The 12,414-nt window shown below is 44.2% G+C and overlaps 1 long non-coding RNA gene across 2 annotated transcripts in view; it reads right to left on the bottom strand.

The window, feature by feature from the left end:
- The window catches only part of LOC103263580, an 18,066-nt gene extending 7,555 nt beyond the window's left edge, over nt 1–10,511 (bottom strand). The window contains exons 1-3 of one of the 2 annotated variants that reach the window (XR_504508.1): nt 10,445–10,511; nt 8,312–8,684; nt 5,941–6,022 (exon numbers count right to left, since the gene is read on the bottom strand). This is a non-coding gene — a long non-coding RNA (uncharacterized LOC103263580). The remainder of the gene's footprint in view (nt 1–5,940; nt 6,023–8,311; nt 8,685–10,444) is intronic. The other variant, XR_504509.1, reaches the window with a different exon arrangement.
- Between the last annotated feature and the right edge of the window lie 1,903 nt (nt 10,512–12,414).

Here is a 12,414-nt window from a genome sequence, read left to right as displayed (position 1 = left end):
CAGCCACTGCACTCCAGTCTGGGCGACAGAGTGAGACTTCAACTCAAAACAAAAAACAACAACAAAAAATTTTATCATAAAAAGGCATTGAGTTCTGTTAAACACCTTTTTTTGCATCGTCTATTAAAATAAACATGTGATTTGTTTTAAACTTCTTTTGATATATCATATTATTTGGTTTTTCACATGTTGAAACATGCTTGCATTCCAGTAATAACTTCCACATAATCCCAGGGAATAATCCTTTTAATGTTCTGTTGTATTTGGTTTGCTAGTATTTTGTTGAGAATGTATATATCTGTATCCAAGTAAAATTGTCTCTGTTTGAAGACATAATTTCATATATAGAAAATTCTAAAGACTTAATTAAAAAGTTAGAATTAATAATTTCAGTAAAGTAGCAGGATATACAATCAACATAACATAATTTACATACATTAAAAATAAAATATATAAAATGCAAATTAGAATAACAATATTCAAAATAGCACCAAAAAAATACTTAGAAATAAATTTAACTTAAGAAAGAGAAAATCTTACATACTGAAAACTATGAAATATTGATAAAACTATTCAAAGAAGTCACAAACAAATGGAAAGGTAGCCTATATTGGGCTGGGTATGGTGGCTCATGCCTGTAACCCCAGCACAAGAGGATTACCTGAGCCCAGAAGTTCGAGACCAGCCTGGGCAACATGGTAAGACCTCGTCTTTATAAAAATTAAAAAACATTAGCCAGGCATGGTGGCATGTGCTGTAGTTCCAGCTATTTGAAAGGCTGAAGCAAAAGGATCACCTGAGCCCAGCAGGTCAAGTCTGCGGTGGCCGTGAATGTGCCACTGCACTCCAGCCTGGAAGACAGACTGAGACTCTGACTCAAAACAAACAAACAAACAAAACTTTATATTGTTAAATTTTTCATACTACTCAAAGTGTTCTACAGATTCAATGCAATTCTATCAAAATTTCAATGACATTTTTACAGAAATATAAAAAAGAAAATACTATGATTTACTGTATGTAAAACCACAAAGGCCAAAAATTGCCAAATTAATCCTGAGAAAGAACAAAGCTGTGGGCATCACACTTCCTTATTTCAAAATATATTACAAAGCCACAGTATTAAAAACACTATGGTACTGACATAAAACAGATATAGAGTCCAATGGAAAAAATAGAGAGATCAGAAACAAATTTACACATATAACTTTAATTGATCTTTGACAAGGGTATCAAAATACATGATAAAGAACAGTAGTATCTTCAATAAATGATGTTAATAAGACTGAGTATCCAAAAACAAAATAATGACTTTGAACTATACTGTACACAAAAATTATCTCAAAATGTATTAAAGACTTGAACATATGACCTGAAACTATAAAACTCCTAAAATAAAACACAGGAGAAACCTTCATGGCATTGGTCTTGGCAATGATTTCACAGATATGACTTAATATCCACAACTAAAATGATAAAAAAAAAAACAAAAAAAAAAAAAACAAGTGGAGCTTCATCAAGCTGGAAACCTTCTGCATTAAAAAAAAAAAAAAAGTTGAGTAAAATGAAATACATGGAATGGAAGAAATATTTGCAAGTCATATGTTTGACAGAGTCCATCTCCAAAATATATAAAGTACTTCTACCTCTTAATAGCAAGAAAATAATATTAATTTGATTACAAACATGAGGAAAGGACTTTAATAGGTAAACAGTGGGACTATAAGATGGTGTAGGTATAATGAAAACACAGTATAGGAGTTCTTTTAAAAATTACAGATAGAACTATTATATAATTTATCAATCCCATTTCTGGGTATTTGTCCAGAATAATTAAAATTAAAATCTCAAAAATATGTTAGCTTTCCTGTGTTCATTGTGGCCAAGATGTGCAAGCAATGTAATTGCCCATCAACATATAGATAGACAAAAATAATGTTGTGTATACATACAATAAAATATTAGTTAGCCTTAAAAAGTAAGAATAAGGCTGGGCTGGGTGGCTCAGCCTGTAATCCCGGCACTTTGAGAGGCCAAGGCAAGTGAATTGCCTGAGTCCGTGGATTCGAGACTCACCCGGCAACTTGGCGAGACATCATCTCTACAATAAATAAAAAAATTAATCAGGCATGGTAGTGCACTCCTGTAGTTCTGGCTACTTGGAAGGCTGAGGCAGAAGGATTGCCAGAGCCCAGCAGGTTGAGGCTGCGGTGGCCAGGAGCATGCCATTGTACTCTAGTCTGGGCGACAGAGAGAGACTCCAACTCAAAAAACAAAAAAGTAAGAATATTCTGTCTGCATTATGTAACAACATGGACAAACCTGGAGAACCTATGCTAAATGAATTAAGCCAGTCACAGAAAGAGTAATACTGCATGATTCCAGTTATAAAATATTTATTTATATATTTATTTTGAGTCAGGTTCTCATTCTATCTCCCAGGCTGGAGTGCAGTGGCACGATCATAGATCATAGGCTCCACCTCATGGGTCAGGCAGTCCTGTCTCTGCCTCCTGAGTAGCCGGGACTACAGGAGCACACCACCATGTCTGGCCAATTTTTTTTTTAGAGACGAGGCCTCACTAAGTTGCCCAGGCTGGTCTCAAACTCCTGGGCTCAAGTAATCCTGCCTTGGTCTCCCAAAATTTTGGCATTACAGGCATGAGCTACTACGCCTGGCCTTATGTCCCACTCTCCTCAGGAACACTAAACCAACAACTATCCAAGTAAGAAAGCATTTGCAGCCAGGCTCGGTGGCTCAGCCTGTAATCCTGTGCCTTTGGGAGGCTGAGGTGAGTGGATCGCCTGAGCCCGCGGATTCGAGAACCGCCTGGGCAGGCAAGACCTCATCTCTACAATAAATCAAACAATTAGCCAGCCGTGGTAGCGCGCACCTGTAATTCCGGCTACTCGGAAGGCTGAGGCGGAAGGATCGCCGGAGCCCAGCAGGTCGAGGCTGCGGTGGCCCGGAGCGGCCACTGCACTCCAGTCTGGGTGACAGAGTGAGACTCCAACTCAAAAAAAAAAAAAAAGAAAGCATTTGCATAAAAAACAAAATATCAGGACAGCATTCACAGTATACGATTTTAGTATAATTACAAGAAAAGACACATTTAAGCAGGGGGGAAGGACAGTCTTACACTGCCTACCTCATCCATCCCCCAACTCCAGGCAGTGCAGCCTGGAGAGTGAACCAGTGCACTAGGGAGAGGGTGGGACTTTCCATTGGAATTCAGTGTCACCCCATCACAATGGACAATGGAGTGGTAGATTATTTTCTGGTCCCAGGCTGGTCTAAACCACAGAGAGAACGTTTAGACCAGCCTGGGACCAGAAAATAATCTACCACTCCAGCAGGAGGAACTCAAATCCTGGCCAGTTTCTGACTAAAGTCAGCTGGGGCCCCAAATAAATTTGAGTAGCAGCCAGATCACAGTGACTGCAATCCTTGGGCAAGTCCCAGTTCTGCACTGCTTCCAAGGCTGTGGAACTGAGCTATGACCCAATACAACACCGGGAGCAGTGGTCATGGAATTGTCTGTGTCATCCTTTCCCTAACTCCAGGCAGTGTAGCATAAAGGACTCCTTCCATCTGGGGGAAGGAGAGGGTAGAATAAAGAGGATTCTATCTTGTACTGGGTACCAGCTCAGCCATAATAAAATAAAGAACTGACAAAATCCTGAATCCTAATTCCAGGCCTTTGCTGCCCAATGGCATTTCTAGATCCACACCAGTCCAGAAGAAATCTGCTGTCATGGTAGAATAGATGAGGACAGACTGACTAAACAAGTTTCCACAGATTTAATCTAACATTTAATGGTAAGTCTGATTATTACTCTACAATGATTAACAAGCAGTTTGTGTAAATAACTATAATTGTTATTATTTTAAAATGTAGACATGACTGAGGTAAGCTAGAGAGAAGCTAGGGGAGAAAGAGGTATGAGCTGCTGGAAGCCACTGATCTCTGGATCCACATATAACCCAAAAAGATCAGGGTAGATGGCTCACAGGCCTAGGTTTTCTGAACAATTATTTTCAGGGATGTCAGAAGGGCTGAGGCAGCTTCCTTAATAATGTTGATACATCTAGGTATATACTACCACCTGATCATAGATATAAATCACTATTTAATTTTTTATTATTCCTTTTAGTTAACAATTAGATTTTAAAATCAGTGTATCATTACACAATTTTTTCCTAACACCTGTATGATGCCAAGCCAAAAGAAAATCATAGTTCAATAGTTTATTTTCTTTGAAGAACCAAGATGTTCTTTCATACTTAGAATCCAGGTTAAGGATAAACCAATCAAATCAATGGAAAACTATCAAAAATGGAAAGGGAATGAATATTTTATTCATATATACATAGCTTGTACGGTTGAAAAAGTATCATTTTTTTGTATCTTTTTTTTTTTTTTTGAGTTGGAGTCTCACTCTGTCGCCCAGACTGGAGTGCAGTGGCCGCTCCCGGCCACCGCAGCCTCGACCTGCTGGACTCCGGCGATCCTTCCGCCTCAGCCTTCTGAGTAGCCGGAATTACAGGCGCGCGCTACCACGCCTGGCTGATTTTTTGATTTATGGTAGAGATGAGGTCTCACTGCCCAGGCAGGTCATGAACCCGCGGGCTCAGGCAATCCACTCACCTCAGCCTCCCAAAGGCGCGGGTTTACAAGCTGAGCCACCGAGCCTGGCTCTTTTTTTTTTTTTTTATTTTTTTTTTGAGTTGGAGTCTTACTCTGTCACCCAGAGTGGAGTGCAGTGGCCGCTCCCAGCCACTGCAGCCTCGACCTGTTGGGCTCCGGGCAATCCTTCCGCCTCAGCCTTCCAAGTAGCTGGAACAACTACAGGGGCATGCTACCACGCCCAGCCAATTTTTTGATTTATTGTAGAGATGAGGTCTCGCCAAGTTCCCCAGGCGGGTCTTGAACCCGCAGGCTCAGGCAGGCCACTCACCTCAGTCTCCCAAAGCGCAGGATTACAGGCTGAGCCACCGAGCCCAGCTTGTATCATATTTTTTAAAAATCTAAATTTTTAGAAATTTTATGAATAGTAAATTATTTTGTTCTGCTTATACTATTTTTAGTTTACCAAATCAAATACTCCCTTTTATGGGCATTTCTAGCAATGAAAGTTAATAACACCAGACATTTTAAATTAATATTATTAAACTGTATCTATGAACAGCCTTAACACAGCCTTAACAATTGATATCTAAGCCAGATACTCTTAGCAGAACCACATCCCTTCATCTTGGATGAATTTCTATCAGGAATCATAAAACTTGGGGAAATAAAAGAAAATTCTTTATTAAGAATAAGAATTGTAAACTCTTTTCTTGAGTTTGTTACTTTGAACTTGGGGCCCAGAAAACATTTACCTAATGGGCTGTATTCAATTCTAGATGTTTATAAGATGTAGTTGACAGCTGAAGAGAAATAGATACAACAGCACAAGCCTATCCCCTCTGAAGCCCAACCAATAGCCCTTGGAGTCAGACATTTTAAAGACAGAAAAAAGTCATACTTTTTCTGGGCAATAATAATAGAAGCAATGCAAACATGCAATTACATTTCTTTTTTTTTTTTTTTGAGTTGGAGTCTCACTCTGTCGCCCAGACTGGAGTGCAGTGGCTACTCCCGGCCACCGCAGCCCCGACCTGCTGGGCTCCGGCGATCCTTCTGCCTCAACCTTCCAAGTAGCTGGAACTACAGGCGCGCGCTACCACGCCTGGCTGATTTTTTATTTATTGTAGAGATGAGGTCTCACCAAGTTGCCCAGGCGGGTCTCGAACCTGCGGACTCAGGCAATCCACTCACCTTAGCCTCCCAAGGCACGGGATTACAGGCTGAGCCATCAAGCCCAGCTAACTGTCCTTTTTTATAGCATGTATTTCTTTTATAATTAGAGAAAGAAGAAAACAATGAGTATTGTTACCATTTGGTAGCCAGGCAGCAGTTTTATTTTCATCAATATCTGTATGACATATTAATGCACAGCACAAATCTGTAAGAGAGAGCTCAGAGGAAAAATTAAGACAAAGAAATCACACCTGAAGAATATGAGTGGATTATTCTTTCATGATGACAAGCATTTAAGTTGACTACTGCTCAGGATCTACCCTCTCCAGCTCGCTCAGTAGAGCTAACACCCGCCAAGGAGAAGGCTGATGACACAGAAGGCCATGTTCCAGCTTGTTTCCTCCTCCACCAAGGGCCTATTTGTGTGCATTTTCAAATGGAAAAGGGACTCAATAGAACATATACTCTTGGAGTAGCAAGTGAAACACAGAAGATACGGTAAGCATATATACCTTAGAGGCAAAGCTTCAGGTTAAGATTCAAAATGCATCAGCCACTTGTGTAAACTTAAAAAAATCTACTCACTCTGAGTGTCAGTTTCCTTACCTGTAAGATGAGGGCCATATGCCTACTTCATTAAGTTGTTGCAAGGGTTAAATTTGCCATGGTATTTAAAAGTGCCTGCTACAGCAAGAGCCCACACTATTAACAAAGTAGTATCAAATGTAAGAAAACATGAAGGCTTGACGCGGTGGTTCAGCCTGTAGTCCCAGCACTTTGGGAAGCCAAGGTGAGAGGATTGCCTGAGCCTGGGAGTTCAAGACTAGCCTGGGCAACTTGGTGAGACCTCGTCTCTACAATAGAAATCACAAAAACTAGCCGGGGGCGGTGGTGTACGTCTGTAGTTCCATCTACTTTGAAGGCTGAGGTGGAAGGATCACCTAAGTCCAGCAGGTCGAGACTGCAGTGGCCATGAGTGTGCCACTGCATTCTAGCTGGGGGACAAAGAGTGAGACTCCAACTCAAAAAAAAAAAAAAAAAAAGAATACATGAAAAAAACACTCATCAGACCAAAGACAAGATGACCAGCTTCATAAGAAGCCCCAGCAATATCAGAAAAAGTGCTGTAAGAAACTAGAATTTTTTACAACTCTCTACCAGAGAACACACATGGAGTTTACAACAAGGTAAGTACATGGCCATTGTACAGTGACTTAGGTAGTGAGGGTGGAATCCCTAAAGACCCTCTGAAATGCAGTTATACATCTGGCTCCTAGGAAACAACTGGAACAAACCAGGCAGCCCAGTAGATACTATCAGGAATGAGAGGAAGGTCAGAGTCACAGAATCTACTAGGCAGAAGGCACCGAACCACAAGAAGCACCCAGCCCTACGAACAGCAGCTGTGGTGGCATCAGGACCAAGTTGAGACAGCTGCTATGGGGACTGCTGAGAGCATGTTGTCTTAGCTACACACCCAACATCAGTACATCTGATCAGAGATCACAAGACTGTCTTCTCCAGTAACCCTTGTTTTAAGATGATGGATATTGGCCTGGCATGGTGCCTCATACCTGTAATCCCAGCACTTTGGGAGGCCAAGACAGAAGAATCATTTGAGCCCAGGAGTTCATGACTAGCCTGGGCAACATAGCAAAACCCTGTTTAAGAAAATAAAAATAGGCTGGGCTCGGTGGCTCAGCCTGTAATCCCAGCACTTTGGGAGGCCAAGGTGAGTGGATTGCCTGAGCCTGTGGGTTTGAGACCCACCTGGGCAACTTCGCAAGACCTCATCTCTACAATAAAAAATTAGCTGGGTGTGGTAGTGCACGCCTATAGTTCCAGCTACTTGGAAGGCAGAGGCGAATCGCTGGAGCCCAGCAGATCAAGGCTGTGGTGGCCGGGAACATGCCACTGTCCTCCAGTCTGGATGACATAGTGAGACTCCAGCTCAAAAATGAAAAATTTTTAAAAAATAAAAAGATAATAGATATCCTCATGTTATAACATCCCCATCTAACACTTGTGGGCAAGTATAATCAGAAAGCCCCACAAAAAGAGGACACAGGAGAAGTAGAATGAGAATACTGAGGGATGCAGAAGAATGTGTGCACTTGACCACACAGGCATTGCTCCTACTTAAAACAAGAAAAGCCCTGGTGTTGTCCTGTGGTTTCCCTATACTTCATCTTGCTATATTCATAGATATTATAGGAATTTTCTTATCTTTCTTTACAAAGTTGTGATAAATAATAAAAATAAGGAAGTGATTAAAGTATGATTTCATGAATCACACAATTTACTGTCATACAAAGAAAATTTTTCTTAAGTTCACAAATGCTTAAAGAAGGGAGAATAATGTGAACAAACCTCACAGGGAATACACTCCACAGACAAGGTACATTAACCACACAGTTGAGTTCCAAAATTAGTAAAGTTTAGTTGCTCAATTAGGATAAGCACAGGCCTCTATGGAAAGTAAAGTCTAATTAAAGTTTGAGGTTTACCTTTACATGAGTGCTTTTTGAGAGAAGCTGGCTTGACCAACACAATGGAGATCTCTGATGGCACATAAGGTCCTTCAATACCAGAGGGCAGTGCCGGGGCTGGCAGGTGAGGTTTCAAATTCCCAGGCCTGTCACAGCCCATGCTCTACACGTTCAGGAAAGTGGTTGACTGAGTACAGCTTTCCACAGCCTGAGCTCTCCAAGTATCTGTCTAAATCTTGCGTTTATGTGGATTTTGATGTCCGGAATCACACGTGAGGTCTGGCAAGCCGTGAGTAACATTGCCAAGGGGTGAGGGTAGCTCCAAGTGCTCACATATGTTATCTGATAAGTCTTCACATTCCTCAAGGGAAGCAGAAAACACTCCAAGCTCCTATTACAGCAAAACATATGTCATACACATAGCAAATGATGCAAGTGTTTGGAATCATGTCAAAGCTACATAACAACTGCAAATAAATTCATGTGTAATTAATTCACAAAGAGTTACCTTCTTCACAAAGTAATAGGATCCAGTTTCCATGACTACATTTTTAATTATTTTGATTGTATTCCACATTCAGGAATCAAAAATGAAGCCTAATGAAATATGTAACATGTACAAGGTCTTATTTTATGTAGATTAAACCCTAGGTTTTAGGGATGATAGAACATGAAAGCTGCCAATGAGTCATAAGCAAGTTGCAAGAGGACTCAAAATTCTTAATTTACCAATCCTGAGAAAAGAAAAATTTGACAATTCAAGTTTTCATTTCTGCATTCAAATTTACAGTCCAGGAAAGAGAATCAGTAAAAACATTTTAACAGAAATGTTAAATGTTCCTGGCATTCATGTACTGTTCCATTCACCGAACTAATTAATTTTAAGGAAGCCGGGCTTGGTGACTCAGCCTGTAATCCTGCGCCTTTGGGAGGCTGAGGTGAGTGGATTGCCTGAGCCCGCGGGTTCGAGACCTGCCTGGGCAACTTGGCGAGACCTCATCTCTACAATAAATCAAAAAATTAGCCGGGCGTGGTAGCGTACGCCCGTAGTTTCAGCTACTTCGAAGGCTGAGGCCGAAGGATCGCCGGAGCCCAGCAGGTTGAGGCTGCAGTGGCCGGGAGCGGCCATTGCACTCCAGTCTGAGCAACAGAGTGAGATTGCAACTAAAAAAAATTTAAGGAAATGTTCTATAGTGGACTCTCTAGATTTGTTTATGTAGATATCATCTAAGAATCAAAAGAACTGTCCCCGAGGACAGAAAGAATTTAGGGACATCCATTGTTAAATAAGATGAGGAAGTAGAAGTACTCCTGCATGTTTCCATTCTTATAGAAAAATCCAGCAGATCAGGTTCAGGAGTTAAGGCGCATTCCTGACTGCTGTGGGTGAGGAGTTTTCCATGCAAAGCTGAGATGTTAAACCTGAAAGATTTCACCTTTGCCTCGAATGCTCCACACTTTGAAAGTCGCTCCCACAAAGCTGGAACACCACCTGTTCCGAGGGATGACGTCACCATCCGTGTCTCTGAGACACTGGCCAGTCAGGCCTAAGTTGAGGGGAGGTCCATCAATTTCAAGTGTAAAATGTGTAAACCATCATCCCCTTCACCTTGAGTTTTAGAAGCCTCTCCACTTAAATAAGTAGACAAGAAAGACCCAGCAAACATGTGCCTGGGAAATGGCATTTTTTCCCCTCTGCCCTCAGCAGATCCTGGGTGACCCTGTAATTACCCTCCCTGGTGCCTCAACTTCCCTATTTAGAAAAAGGCGCCGGTGAGTGTGACACTTCTACAAAGCCACTGCCCCGTCACCCCCTTCAAGGCTCTGAAGTTGCTCATGGGCAGGTCAATGGCGGATTTCTCCCAAAATGGCTCATCTAGCGATCCAGCTGCAGAAAGCAGAGGGAAGCGGTACTGATGGACAGTGCTGGGGAGGCAGGCCAGCTCCCACGGCAGTTTAGGAAGCAGGCGGCTCTGTGGGCTGAAGTAAGAGCCTAGCTCGGAGACCCCAGGTGGGAGGGAGAGCCATAGGAGTTGTGCAGGGGCCGCGGGGAAAGAGAAGACCCGACCCTATATGGACGAAGGTGGGAGTGCATGCGGCAACTCACAACCTCCCTACCGTTCAGGGCCCGCTCTGCCCTCACGTCCCTACCCGGATTCACTCCCCGCGGGAAGGCCCGGATGGAATCAGCACCAGCAGCGCTCTGGACACAATTATGCCAGCTCCACTCTGCCACATTCTCCAGGGATGCGCACCGCTCACTCCCTGTGTATGCAGGGAGTTGTAGTCCTGCAGCCACGCGAGCTGCGGGCGTGGCGTGCTTCTGAGACTACAACTCCCAGAATGCTCGGACGAAGGCTCCGCTCTCTGCCCGCCTCCTCGCGCCGAAGGTCCCCGGCGGCGTGCAAAGGCTGGGACTTCCACTGTCTGCGGGAGCAGGCGCACTGGTCGCGGAGTCCCACCTGAGGTTCTGACTGTACGTTTCCCAGAGGTCGTCGGCAGACTTTTCTCAGCTGAAATTGGTTTCTCGCTGTGCAGGCGGCGTTCCAGTGCCGTCTCAGCCTGCGTAGGGTGGCCCCGGGTACGCCTGGCCTTCAGGAGTCCCGCGTTCCAGGCCCTGCCCTCCATTCGCCCTCCGCAGCCCGCTCTGTAAAGCGCGGTACAGCCTGCATGGAGTGCCCTGCAGGACTGCCGCCGAGGTCCCGGCTTCTTGGGATCGGAGGGGAAGGCCCTGGGGGGATGTGTGAAGGCCTGGGCTCCCTCAAATGAAAATACCCGGTCCCTGAAAACAGGCACTTACTTTCCTTTTTAAGCCACCTTCTCCATCCCTTCCGGTGGCCACAAATCTTCCTCTGCATCCCCCGAACCCCCAGGCTGGCTACATGGCCCACACTGGGTCAGACCTGTCGGAGGGACGCTCCTGCCACTGTTAACGTAGAGCAGACTTCATACATACAGTCTTCATACAGGGAATTTCAGCACACAGGGATGCGCCTCGCTCACTCCCGGTGTATCACTCCCCGCTCACTCCCTGCATCGCCACACTTCCCTGCCTCCACTCAGGCTGGTTCCCAGAACTTAATTAACAAGGGCCAACGGGCCAAAAGTGCCACTTGGTCCTTCCCAGAAGCTAGGAAAGTTTTGTGTGTTATCCCTCCAAAAACCGGAGTTCGTTTGCCTGGCAAGTAGCGAACGACGCCACGAGAACGCAGGTTTTGGTCAATAGGAGTTTTATTGTCACAAGTGAGGAGGACACTAGCGTTGCAGTCTCACGGGGGCTGCACTGCCAGCCTGAGACCCACCGCGACCAAGGACGTCATGGTGCCCTGGAACTCGGGGATGTCGACAGGTGAGGAGCCCCGAGGAGTGTTAACAGCTCTTGGACCCCCAGTCATGGCTCTTGCTTGGAGGACCCCGAGAGGAGAACGCCATGGTGCCAGAGAACTCAGGGGTGCCAACAGCCCCGAAGTTCCAAGGAGTGTTGTTACAGCTGTCAGCTCTTGCTTGGAGAATCACATTCTCGACTTGGCGAGTCCAGGTCCTTGTTTCCAACGGAGAAGAATTGGGAACACCGAAGGGTGAGAAAGTCGAAGTTTATTCAGGAAAGCAAGTGTTGCAGCTCTCAGCCAGAGAGGACCCAAGTGGGTCGCGGCCAACTGCCCCCCCCTTCCCTGGGGAAAGGCTGCTACAGTCAGGAATTTATAGGACTCTTGGAGCATGCTGATTAGTTGGCAGTAGGGACTGAAAATATACTAACCTAACTGGTCAGTAGTAAGGTTGGCAGTAAGGATTGGAAATACTCTAACCTAATTGGTTAGCAGTCAGGACTAAAAAGTGGCACAATAGTGTAAAGGGCTGATGAGGAGAGGATTGAAAAAGGGCCAATTAGGAAAAGGTGCACCCAAAGGGAGAAAGTGAGCGAAAGGATGTGGCTTTTGTCCAGAGCTTGCACCTTGTAGCTCTGTTTCTTCAGGTAAAATGGAGTCTTACCAGAGACCCACCCTGTCTCCCTAACTGCTCTCTTCCTTACTCCTCTCTCATTCCCTCCTCTGGAGTGGTGATGACCAGCCTGGCTACTTATTGCTGATCATGGGCGCTTTTCTGAGAATGGCAGCTAAGGA

This window comes from Carlito syrichta, unplaced genomic scaffold (genome assembly GCF_000164805.1).
Source record: "Carlito syrichta isolate Samal-C Ts95f unplaced genomic scaffold, Tarsius_syrichta-2.0.1 Scaffold305164, whole genome shotgun sequence".
NCBI classification, from domain to species: domain Eukaryota; kingdom Metazoa; phylum Chordata; class Mammalia; order Primates; family Tarsiidae; genus Carlito; species Carlito syrichta.
This window is presented reverse-complemented; position numbering and strand designations above follow the sequence as displayed.